Source organism: Pantherophis guttatus, chromosome 1 (assembly GCF_059756535.1).
Source record: "Pantherophis guttatus breed Tessera chromosome 1, ASM5975653v1, whole genome shotgun sequence".
NCBI classification, from domain to species: domain Eukaryota; kingdom Metazoa; phylum Chordata; class Lepidosauria; order Squamata; family Colubridae; genus Pantherophis; species Pantherophis guttatus.
This window is the reverse complement of record NC_142063.1, coordinates 315,461,631-315,474,517: the sequence shown is the minus strand read 5'-3', so window position 1 is coordinate 315,474,517 and position 12,887 is coordinate 315,461,631.

The following is a 12,887-nucleotide window of genomic DNA, read 5'->3' as shown; positions in this document are numbered from 1 at the left end:
TGGGGAATCAGAGGCCCTCCAAATATTTTTAAACTTCAGGTTCCAGCAACCCTCATTGGCTATTCTGGTTTGGGATTTTGGTACTATAGTTCAGCAATGTTTCAATTATGCTGCATTCAGCAATTTTTTTCTTTCATCCATATCAACATGGAAGTTAACTTAATATGTTACAATAATTTCCCAATTAGTATGGGGGTGGGGTGGGGGAGGAAGCTTTCCAAGAATTTACAGAGGGAAAAGTATTCTTGGAGGGAAATATCAATATTAGGAAGAGACATGAACATTCAAATTAGTTCTAAGCCACTTTATACTTCGGCCTCTACTGATTATATCACTGGTGTGTCTAATGTAATCAGAGTATCCCATGACTCTTAATATAAGCATTGGGGACAAGAGATGCTGCAGAAGGACATATTTATATTATTGAGAGATCTCTGGGACCTGAGGTAAGCCATGTGTTTGTTTTCTAATTCATATCTATTTGAGATCCACAGCAGATCTCAGGTATGAGCAGGTTTTGTTGATTTGTGTCACAAAACCAAAATTTTTAGCTTCACTTCTTTGTGAGCTATCAACGTTTTGCCTTCCCTTGTTTAATAGTCCCTCTTCACCCTCATGTTCTGTCCTGTTTTATACACATATACATCTATCAAAAACTGTTCTAAATCCTTCCATAGCTTACATTTACATGGGCAGGTTCCTTGCTTCAGACCATCTTCTGCATGAAAGTTATAGAACCTGGTTCTGTTTTGTTTCTAAAGCAGAGAAGGTGAATGCTAGTTGCAATTATTTATCTGTACTACACTGTACTACACTGAATGTGCATGTGGGCGGAGGGGGGAGGAAGAAATGCATTCATGGACATGGTTTCCCATGTGCACAGAGAGCCTATGATCATATAAATAGTATATAACCACGCAGACTATATGGATATAGTGCAGAATTCATAAGCACTTCCCCATCATCCTCTTTGAGAACTCAGCATGTGCAAATTAATGTGTATCCAAGGTTGATTTATAATCTGGAGGTCTTCTCTTTGATTTTTTCTATACTCATACAAGAATTTGCACCTCACAGTAAGAAAATATTCATTTCTAATCCACTGGAAAAAAAAAAGCTCCGGGTACTTTTTGTATATGAGCATGTAAATCTGTGAAATATGGTTGCTATGGTCCATTGGAAGATGAGCTTGTACTGGAAATGGCAAAATAGTAATGTTGAATATACTGAGGCCAGTGGGGTGTGATTTTTTTTTTTTTGCATACATATTTTTCTCCCTTGACCTATGCCATTCTCCTGCATATATTGGTAGGAGAAGGTGGGGAGGAAAGAATGAAGCTCTGTGTTACATTGAAATGCAATGTCCTTTTCTGCCAGAGGCTGTTTCTGTTTTAAATGAGGAAAAGGCAGAATGCATGAAGAAGGAAAATTAAAGTATATTCATTTTGTAAATTAGATACAGTGTCAGGAAACTGGAAATAGCACAGTTTGAACACAGCACCAGGCAACATGACAGTTCATTGAACTATTGACCACCATTTATCCCAGGAAAGTGTTTGAGACTTGGAGGAACCCAAGAACATTTTTCAGTACTTAATCATGGATGGTATGTTTTAACTTCATTTATCATTTTCTCCCTTCTTCTTCTTTCCTTCCATTATAAATTATGTCAATTAAAGATGGGCTAAAATTTTCCCAATATTTTTATATTCTCTCCCCCCCCCACCCTCTCTTAGTTTTGGTGCTATGCACTCTCCTCTTAGTATATATGTGCCTCCCTTCAAACATTGGGAAGAATTTTTCTGAATTTCAGAAAGAGGAAACTGCTGCTTATCTTAAGAACGTAGGAATTGCTGCATTAGAGCCCAAAACTACAATATGGGGTAACTGGATCAACAACTTGCTTAGGGAAAGCTCAAAAAATACAGTAGAAGTGCAGCAATATTTTCTTATTGGATTCCCATCGAATAGCATTTAAAGATATCAGTAGTGGTGTATTCCTATGATGACCATTAGCATGAATCACTTTACATTCTGCACAAAATCTATCTGGTAGTGTTCAAGTGTCCTTTGCTGCATCTAATGGGAATAAGTCAGATCTCTGAAGAATTTCTTCATTTTCAAGAATCTTTTGATGTTGACTTTAAAATCCCTAAAATTATTTATGGGTAGCCTCAATAGTCCTATTATACATCTCACCTATATTTCAGCTACATGAACAAGCAGTTTAGAGAAACATAATTTTCTTGATGAAGGCACCAAGACAGTCTTAAATTTACAGTATTTCCTGCATCCTACAATCTTAAATGTGAGGATTTATGGAAGAAGAAGAAGGGAAATCAAGAAGAATTAACATGTTTCAGATTGTGACATGTTAAACTATATTTCTAAGAAAATAATCTGTTTTCTGGGTTCACACAATATATTGAGCCAGGAACTAACAAGTTGAGTCATAGAAAGGTAAGCAACTTCAAAATAATCTTAGTGTGTTATGCAGATGCAGCTGGTAGATCTTTAACTTGGCTAAATGTGTTACCTGTAAACTAGTTTACCTTCTTCCACTACTAGTATAGCCAATTCTGTTACTTTTGAGAGTTCAACAAAGGGTCATTAACCTGGATTTTATAAGGTAGTCAATCCTGGCCAGAAAATCATTGGGCAGTCTTTTTGTATTAGAGTGCATAGTAGCTTTGTATTCTGTAGCATTATAAAATAGTGTTGTCATAGTTAAAGGGATTATAATGGAGTTTAATAAAGCTGGAAAGCCAGGTAGAACCATCCTAATATTGCATTGAAGGTTACAAAGCCTCAGATCATTTCCTGGAGCTAATACTCATATCCACATTGTTTGACTTTAGAGATGAAATGTAGGCAAAAGAAATAGAGGTCAAAGAGCCCATCATTTTGGTAGTTATTGCTCTTTTTGTAGCAATAATCAGGATGTCTTGGACTATGTATTGCTTTCATGCTATTTCAATTCTCAGCATTCTGCCTGCTACAATAGTTCTAAAATAATCGGACTGGGATTGAGAAGGCTTGGATTCAAATTCTTGTTTTATAATGAAGCACTTTGAGTAACTTGTGGCATATAACTATCTTGCCCTAATCTAATTCATTGAGGTGTTGCAAAACACTAATATTCAACATTCTAAGAAATAATCTTTTAAACTTCAATACATCAGATGTGTGAACAAGGCAGCTTGTGGTCCCTAAGAGTTGGTTTAGGCCCCTGACCTCCTTGGAAAAGTCATCACCAAATTACCAAATTAAATTTACAGAAGGATGCCTGCACATTTGCTCAAGGTGGTTCCCAGGCAGATCTCCATTTTGTCCCCACAACAGAGATATCCACAACAGGGCAGTATGAGGGCCAAAATAGGAAGAAAAATCATGGTTCAAAGTCTTTCAATATGTGTCCAGAAGGATACCATAACTAAAGGTATTGAAAGTTGCTGAGATATGGATGCACCATCCCACTCTAAGCCATCCAAAGGTCATCAATCATTGAAACCAATGGTATTTTTGTGCTATGGTATCTCCACATCAATTTTGCACATTCATTGCTCAGTGTGAACTGTTTATGGCAGACAAGCTGGTGACTTTTGCGCTAAGCTTAGTGAAGGAAGCAGCAGCTAACTGGGCAATTAAGAGAAACAATCCAGTGCTAGACTTCATGTGAAAATTCAAAGTACACTTTGGATACACATAATCACAGCTAGTTGAGAGATCTGGAAGGTCAAGCAGAGACAGAGGACAGTAAAGTCAAATTCAATCTTTAAATTACCTGCTGACAATGTAGGGTGGAATACTTGATCCTGATTGACCAGTTCAGAAAATGGCTGACTAAGATCCTAAGAGACGAGAGTGACGCAAGGTATGCCAAATACCTTGGAAGAGTTCTATCAGTTTTGTGTAATGTGTAATGATGGACACCTGACTGGCAGATAGAAGGAAAAGTAAAGAAAAAAAAACACATTCTACATTCACAAAGAGCACCCCAACTCCCATTCTAGTAAGCAGGGAGAAAAGGTATGAGGCAAAAGTGGTATCAGACCCCAGACATAGAAGTAAATGAGTCAAGTTCTTATACATTGGAAAAGTTACCCAGAGTCAGAAAGGTCATAGAAGGTAGCAACATATATGCATGCACCACAATTAGTATGTTGCTTTCATGACCAATACTCCAACAAACCCTATCCCTAGCAACTACCAGCTTTGTGGGAGTCAGGCACTGACCAACATTAGCCAGGAGAGTTATTTTGTGGGGTGGGAGAGCCTTGGGAATAACAAGAGACCACATGGGGAAATATTAATCAGCTCTTCATCAGCATACAGGACATATGGGGAAGGAGGCAACAGATTCTCAAGGGAGAGACAGCTGTCACCTTAACTGGAATAAATGATTTATGCCATGGGATGCTTTGCGTGATCTTGGGGAGTTATCCAGAGAAGAGGAGAGCAACACAGCTACCTTTCATTTTCACAGCCTCCAACCTATTTTCCCCAGGGCACTTATGAGGGGGCAATGATTCTGAAGGGGAGAATGTTGTACTGGTCTGTGGGAATGACTTTGAGATATGAGGGAAGAGATGGGCAGAGAAGGAAACTAAGAAAGGGTTTTCTCTAATTTATGAGGCTGTAAAAAGAGACAGTAGGAGATTCTTCCTTATAGACCTGCACGACTCCATTGATGTATCCTTACAATAAAGTAAATTCAGTTTTCTGGTCTGTTTCGAAAGGGTGACATCTCAAAACAGGGTGAAATGTAAAATTTGTTACTACCGGTTCTGTGGGCATGGCTTGGGGGAGGGGGGTAATTTGACTGGGTGGGCGTGGCCAACATTTTTTTTTTAACTTTTCAAAGTATTTTTTCTAATGCTTTGAAAAGCCTCTGCCAATCAGGCAACTCAGCTGGGATCGTCAGAGACTTTTCAAAGCATTTTTTTTACCACCTCTTTGGCCAAGAGGTTGCAGGAAATAATGCTTTGAAAAGCCTCTGACGATCCCAGCTGAACGGCGCGATCATCAGAGGCTTTTTTAAAAAACTTTTAAAAGCATTTTTTCGTCGGAAGAGGTTGTAGAAAAAATGCTTTTAAAAATGAAAAAAAAAAAAAGCCTCTGATGATCGTGTGGCTCAGCTGGGCATGGTGGGGGGGGGGGGAGCACAGGGATTTTTGTTACCGGTTCTCCGAACCACCCGCTGCCATCACTACCGAATCGGGCGATCCAGTCCGAACCGGGAGCATTTCACCCCTGCCTCAAAAGATCTGCCCAGCCAGAGTCCAACTCCAACAGAAGTTGAGCAATTTTATCATACATAAATTAAATCTGAAATACTTTTTATCTTGGTCGGATCCATATTTTTAATCTTAGCTCCTCAGATTTTGTGGGCTACCATTCAAGGTCAACTGGCCCTAATGCTGGAAACACTACAAATCCTTATTTTAGGTCCATGTCAAGACATCCATGAAATGTCCCTTGCAAACTGGATCAAATGGATGAAAGTTCTCTCTCTTTATTTTTCTGTCCCCATCCATCCAAAGAGCTGTGCACGTTTACACTCTCATACATACAGTATGGGTGTGCATGTGTATATGCACACACAAAGAGATTGGGAAAGCAATTTATAATAAGTTGCAGGCAGCAATTTATTCTAGTCTCTCTTCATGGATGAGGGAGGTGGAGTTTGGAGCAGCTTGTTAAATAGAAGAGCTTGGCCCCTAGCCTTCCACGGCTGTTTAATGATCCACTTCTCATGTGCCACCTCTCTAATCTGCAGAGAGTGAGAGAGGTACAAATTGTATCTATAATGTTATATTACTTAGCACAGTAACGTATTATAAATCAGGGAACTGCAATCCAGCCTTGTAATTGGCGAGACATGTTCGGCGCAGAGTCCCCTAATTCAATACTGAGTGGCTGCTCTTATGTAGAACTGCCTGCCTGATACGGCCACCTAAGAGATAGGAATAGACTTAAAACTTAACAAAACCACACACAAAGAGAAATAAAAGGGAAGAGTGAAGCTGAACAATATAAGCCTCTTGGCCTCAACTCTATTCATAATAAGTCGCTACCTGCTTAGTATTTCTTCTTTTCTCCTGCAGCAGCTCTTAATTCCTACCTTGCATGTACACAATGCATCAGACAGTTCAAACCCCTGCATTGTGTGCATGAAGGATGTATATAAATGCAGATCTTCACTGTTTGCTAGGGAAAGTAGGAACATCCTCTGACTCTGATGAGATTAGTGTGTCTGTGCTTTTACTGGACCAAGAAGTAGGTATTTTTCTATACAATGATGTACTTTTCAAAAATGATTTGGAAGAAGTACTTCAAATCTTATTTGAGCACACCATTCTTCTGTTGTTTATTAAAGGACACCCCCCCTTTTTTTTAGATCCTGTGAAACCTGAAAAAAAACCTCTGTTCCTGTTTTAATTTTAAGGTTGTTTAAAAAAATGTATCTTTTTTCAAGCATGCACAGAACCCTGGAAAATGTTGGGGTTCCCTCAGAGCTTCATTTGCACTCAGATGAGTTTTGAAGCATTTCTTCTGAAATAGTTTCAAAGCCCTACTTTTTCTTCTTCTAGTATTTAATTTAAAAAGTCAGCAATGGGTGCCCCAAAGTTAAATCTGTAGTCTTCTAGCAAGCAGCCTGGTTCATCCAGTTCCCAGCCCAGGAATAAAAACAGGCTTGGGTGGGTGGGGGAGGGGAATTAGCAGTGATATCTGGATTTGGGATGAAAAATGCTATTTGGAGCCAACATATCAATCATTCATTGGCCAACTACCCAATATTCAAATATTATCAAAGTGATAACCGTGCTTGCTTGGGCTAAATGCCAATGCCTTTCATGTGGTCATGAAATAAGCCACTCCAAAATACAACTGCATGGAGGAATCTGAGTAAAACTGTATGCCAGTGAAAACATGTTTCAATGTGCCCTTGGTCACATTAGAATTTGGTCCCATTAACACACATACTAAACAACAACAACAAAAATTGGATGAGGGTGAAGCGGGGAAATGCTCTTATAAAGTACTTAAGATGCAACAGAGAAAGGATCTTAGAATAGAGTTGGAAGGGATCTTGGAGGTCTTCTAGTCCAACCCCCTGCCCTGGCAGGAAACCCTACACCACTTCAGACAAATGGTTATCCAACATCTTCTTAAAAATTTTCAGTGTTGGGGCATTCACAACTTCTGCAGGCAAGTTGTTCCACTTATTAATTGTTCTAACTGTCAGGAAGTTTCTCCTTAGTTCTAAGTTGCTTCTCTCCTTGATTAGTTTCCACCCATTGCTTCTTGTTCTACCCTCAGGTGCTTTGAAGAATAGTTTGACTCCCTCTTCTTTGTGGCAACCCCTGAGATATTGGAACCCTGCTATCTTTTCCAGAAACAGTATTAAAATATTGTTGATAAAATATAATCATTAAGTTCAGAATCTAAAATTACTTCTGGATCACTAAGGACCATTGTTATTATCTATCCTTCCATATAAATTCTTTCTAAAGGCAATAAATGTTTCAGATTGGAAAGGGAAGAGAATAGAGGGGACAAAAGATGCAGTATGGGATTATTACAACTATTTTGTGATGGTTACTTACAGGGGCGGGTTTCAAAACCTGTTGCTACTGGTTTGCTCGTAGGCGCTTGCACACTCGTGTGTGCATGTGACGCTTCTGCGCATGCGCAGAAGTGTCTGGGCAGGTGGGTGGAGCTTCCCGCCGCAATTGGGGTGAACCGGTAGCAACCCACCACTGATTACTTACGATCACAATTGAGCCCAGAATTTATGTTGCTAAGTGAGAATTTTGTTAAGTGAGTTTTGTCCCATTTTACGACTTTTCTTGCTACATTTGTTAAGTGAATCACCGCAGTTGTTAAATTAGTAACATGGTTGTTAAGTGAATCTGGATTCCCCATGGACTTTGCTTATCAGAAGGTTGAAAAAGGTGATCATATAAACCTTAGGACACAGCAACCATCATAAATATGAAGTATCTGAATGTAAATCACGTGATCATGGGGATGGTGTGATGGTCATATGTGTGAAAAACTGTCATAAGTCACTTTTTTTCAGTGCCGTTGTAACTTCAAATGGTCACTAAATGAACTGTTGTAAGTTGAGGACTACCTGTATATGATATATACTTCATGGTTGCCGGTTGACAATGCAACAAGATTTAGTAATAATGTGGGAAGCCTCTTTTTTGGTATAGTTGGTATCTTGGATACCAGGTACTTATTGTGCCAATGGTAATTACCCACCCATGACTATGGAGTTGTTTTCTGCTGCTCAAGATGGCAGAATTATAACCAGCGGGTAGAAACAGGGATGAGTAGATTCATGTCAAATAATAGAGGAATTTCCTGATATTAATAGCTGTCAGTGAATGGAATAGGCTGTTTCATGATATTCCCTTTCATCTCAAAGTCTTCAAAGAGAGTTTGGATAGTCATTTGTCTGAAATGCTTTAACAGATCTTTCATCAAGCAGGGGTTGGACTAGATATTCTCTGAGATCCCTTCCAAATCTATGCATCTTTTAAAATACTCTTAATTATTAATTAAAATTAATTATTAAAAATTAAAGTTAAAAATAATTAAAATATAAAATACATAATTGTTTCATTATTTTGTTATTCTATTTCATTTTATGTAAACCATCCACATTCTTGAGAATGCCATAGGTGATCTGTTTTAGTAAACACATAAATAGAAGATAGAGGGAAGAAAAAGGTTATAAATATCATTCTATGCTGATGATACTCAGCTGTATGTCTCAGCCCGTGGTGAGTTAAGTGATGCCGTGTCCTCCCTCTCGCAGTCCCTGGAGGCTGTTAGGGGCTGGATGGAGAGTAATGGGTTGAAACTAAACCCTGGCAAGACTGAGTGGCTCTGGGTTTGGGGTTCATTGGCTCAGGGAGAATTGCCACCTTTGGTCGTGGATGGGGTGGCACTACCCCAAACAGACCCTGTGCATAATCTGGGGGTTCTCCTGGACTCACAAACCCTGCTCCTGTGGTTGTGGCCAGGAGGGCCTTTGCGCAACTGCAGGTTACTTCCAGTTACTCTCTTTCCTGGACCAACAATCCCTACTCACAGTCATTCATGCCCTAGTCACTTCCCAACTTGACTATTGCAACACACTCTACATGGGGCTGCCCTTGAAGAGTATCCGGAAGCTCCAGTTGGTGCAAAATGCAGCAGCCCGCATGTGCAGATCCCAGTGTGCACATGTATCACCTCTCCTGGGGGAGCTGCATTGGCTGTCAATTTTCTTCCAGGTGCAATTCAGGGTGCTGGTTGTCACCTTCAAAGCCCTTCATGGCTTGGGACCAGGTTATCCAAGGGACTATCTCTTGCCGGTTACATCTACCCGACCCATCAGAGTGGGGAGGTAGGGAATGCTGTGGGTCCCCTCCCCGAGGGAGATGCACCTGGTGGACCCAGAACAAGGGCCTTCTCTGTGGTGGCTCCCTCTCTCTGGAACATCATTCCCCCAGAGATTAGAATGGACCGTACTCTCTTCTGGAAGGCGCTGAAGACCTGGTTTTATCAGAGGGCCTGGGGAACCCAGAGTGGGATGGAGCTCATTAAATGGCTTGTGTGATCTGCTGTCGTTGGGACGGGGAGTGGGGGTGATTTTATTATGATTTTATTACTATATTAATTTATTTGATTTTTAATTTAGTTTTATTTTTTAAATATGGTTTTTATATTCTGTAAGCCACCTTGAGTCGCCATGGGCGAATAAGCAGCAATATAAATTTAATAATAAATAAATAAATAAAAGAGAATAAGAGAACTTTTATCTTTGCTCATCCACTTCATCTCTGTGGGCAATTTTAAATAGGAAGAACTACATCTATTTTACAAGCGTATAGAATAATTTAATTTAATTTAATTTAATTTAATTTCCAATTTATATACCACCCTTCTCCCTGAGGACTCAGGGCGGTGTACAGCCAAGATAAAAAACATAGAATACAAATATTAAAACATTTAAAAATATATATAAATTTTGGCCCGAAAGTTAAAAAAAATCATAAACTAATTAAAAGAATTTAAAAATTTCTTCTTAAGCCAACCCAGCTTGCTGGAAAAGATGGGTTTTCAGGGAACGACGGAAGGCATTGAGGTCATGGATTCTCCTTATCTCCGGGGGCAACTGATTCCAGAGGGTGGGAGCCCCCACAGAGAAGACCCTCCCCCTGGGGGCCACCAGCCTACATTGTTTGGCTGATGGCACCCTGAGGAGGCCCTCTCTGTGGGAGCGCACGGGTCGATAAGAGAGATAGGGAGATAAGGGGAGAGAAAAGAAGTATGTATTCTATTCTGTTAAATTTTTAGCTGCTAATCCTTCTTTTAAACATGCATGAAAAGCTGCCATAATTACTAAGTCAATAAATACAGATTTCCACACAATTTCCCCCAACTGACACGTTCTTAAAATACTTGCCTTCTACACTAGTGTTTCTCAACCTCAGCTGCATGTTGGCAGGGGGATTCTAGGAATTGAAGTCCACACATCTTAAAGTATATACAAAGATTGTATTACATTATTTTTAGCAATGGAACAATACCTCCAAAGCTTGCTTTGCTTGGAGAAGGATTCCCATCAGGCTCCTTTTTGAAGCTTCTGGGCTCTAAAGTCCTAGCTGGCCATTGATGCCAAGGGCCTTGATGAAGGAATCCTTCTGGCCTAAAGCACTTTATCAAGCCCTAGAGCAGTCACCTTGTCCAGGTCTAGAAAATATTCAGTTCTGGAAGCAACTAATCTTTATTTTTATAGGTAGTCCCAAACACTTATTCAGCAACTCCTTGAGGTTACAATGGCATTGAACAAGCAGACTCAACAACCAGTTCTAAAAGTTATGGCTATTGCAGTGTCTTTGCAGTGATATGGTCACAATTTAGGCATTTGGCAACTGGTATGCATTTACAAGGGTCTCAGAATCCTGTGGTCACACCATCACCATTTGCAACCTTCATGGCCAGCTTATGATAAACCAAGTCAATGGGGAAACTGGCAGGAAGTCATGTGACATTATACTTAATGACCCACAGTGATTCCCTGAACAACCACAGCCAGAATTGACAAACTGCTATTGTAAGTCATGTGCAGTCATATGATTGATCACTTTACAACCTCATTGCTTAGCGTTGGCACTACCAGTCCCAATTGCAGTCAATAACTGAGGACTATCTGTACTCTTTGGCAATTGGAAATTGCACCCAATATTGGTTGCATCTTATGACATCTTTCCACTGAGAGTCAGAGATGTTGGGGACCTCTGTGCAGCCTTACTGTCTGTCTGGGGCTGTATGTAAAGCTATTTCTTTTGAAAAGAAACCAGCTAAGATGCTCTGAGGGATTTCTGTTCCAGTTCCCTGCCTTTGCATCTCAGGAATTGTGTGTAATGAGCAGCTGTGAATGCAGTGAGTTTTCAACTCACTCCAGCAGCAGTCAAGTGTCCACTTGCAGTGTCTGCCCCCTTCTTTCCAAGGGAAGCAGCAAGAAAAGCTGAGGAAAGTCTGTGTAATAGGGCGAAATTCCACGTCTCCTTTAAGTCGCCTGCATGCTCTCGTAAATCAACCCTGACGCGACGTTCCTCCCTCCACCTCTTTATACATACCCGCATTCACCTTTTGATAAACTGGGCCCTAGTGAGCTGCAAGTGTAGTGCCTTGCCTACCTTCTCTGGTTTTATGGCAATATTTTGAAGGTAATATAAAGCAGATTCATTTGCTGGAATGTATCTTTTTCTCCCCACCCCCACCCCCTTCTTTCTTCCTATGGATGTCTGCATGAAAATAAGATTTAATGATTGTGAAGATTAAGCAGAATGGACAGAAATATTTTTCATACGGGGGTGAAAAAGCTATGTGGAATTCCCTCCCCCTGACCTTCCAAGACCTCTCCCGGTCTTGCTATTTTAACCTGGTGCATAGTACACAATGGCCATAAATCTTCAGGGTGAAAGATGTCTCTGATCCCACCCCCCATCCCCCACCCCGGCCTGCAGGGACAACATCTCATGTTTGGAGAAATCCAGGTTGTTTCCCACTGTCTTATCATTGACATGACTGCAGAGTGCTCTTTGGCTCCTTGTAAATCTTGAAACGGATCATCCTGCTGGGCTGCCTGAATGCTAATTTGAGGCCTTCTTCCAATACACCCCGACCTTATATTTAATAATCATAATAAAAAGTCTGTATGCAGGCATGGCTGGTGCATGAGAAGGGTCAGAGGGTGGGGTGGAAAATACAAATGGAGAAGAATTCACCTGGTTCAGAGGCAAAGTGGAGAAAGAATGGGGAGACCTGCCATTTTTCACAAGCATTTGAAGAATAAATAGTAATAGCACTTAGACTTATATACTGCTTTACAGTGCTTTACAGCCTCTAAGTGGCTTACAGAGTCAGCATATTTTTTTTCTTATTTAATTTATATACCGCCCTTCTCCCGAAGGACTCAGGGCAGTGAACAGCCATAATAAAAACAATGTACAAAGTAGAATTCAAAAGCAGATTAAAATAATTAAATCATAGTCTGAATTTAAAACTCTTATTTTAAAACCAATTTTAAAACCCCATTAAAACCAAATTAAAATCATTTATCCCATCAGAGCGGCTTGCTGGAATAAGAGGGTCTTCACTGCACGACGGAAGGCACAGAGGTCGGGAATCCTCCGTATGTCTGGGGGCAATTCATTCCAGAGGGCAGGGGCCCCCACAGAGAAGGCTCTCCCCCTGGGGGTCGCCAGTCTACATTGTTTGGCTGACTGCACCCTGAGGAGGCCCTCTTTGTGTGAGCGTACCGGTCGGTGGGAGGCAATTGGTGGCAGAATGCGGTCTTGTAGATAGCCCCCAACAAT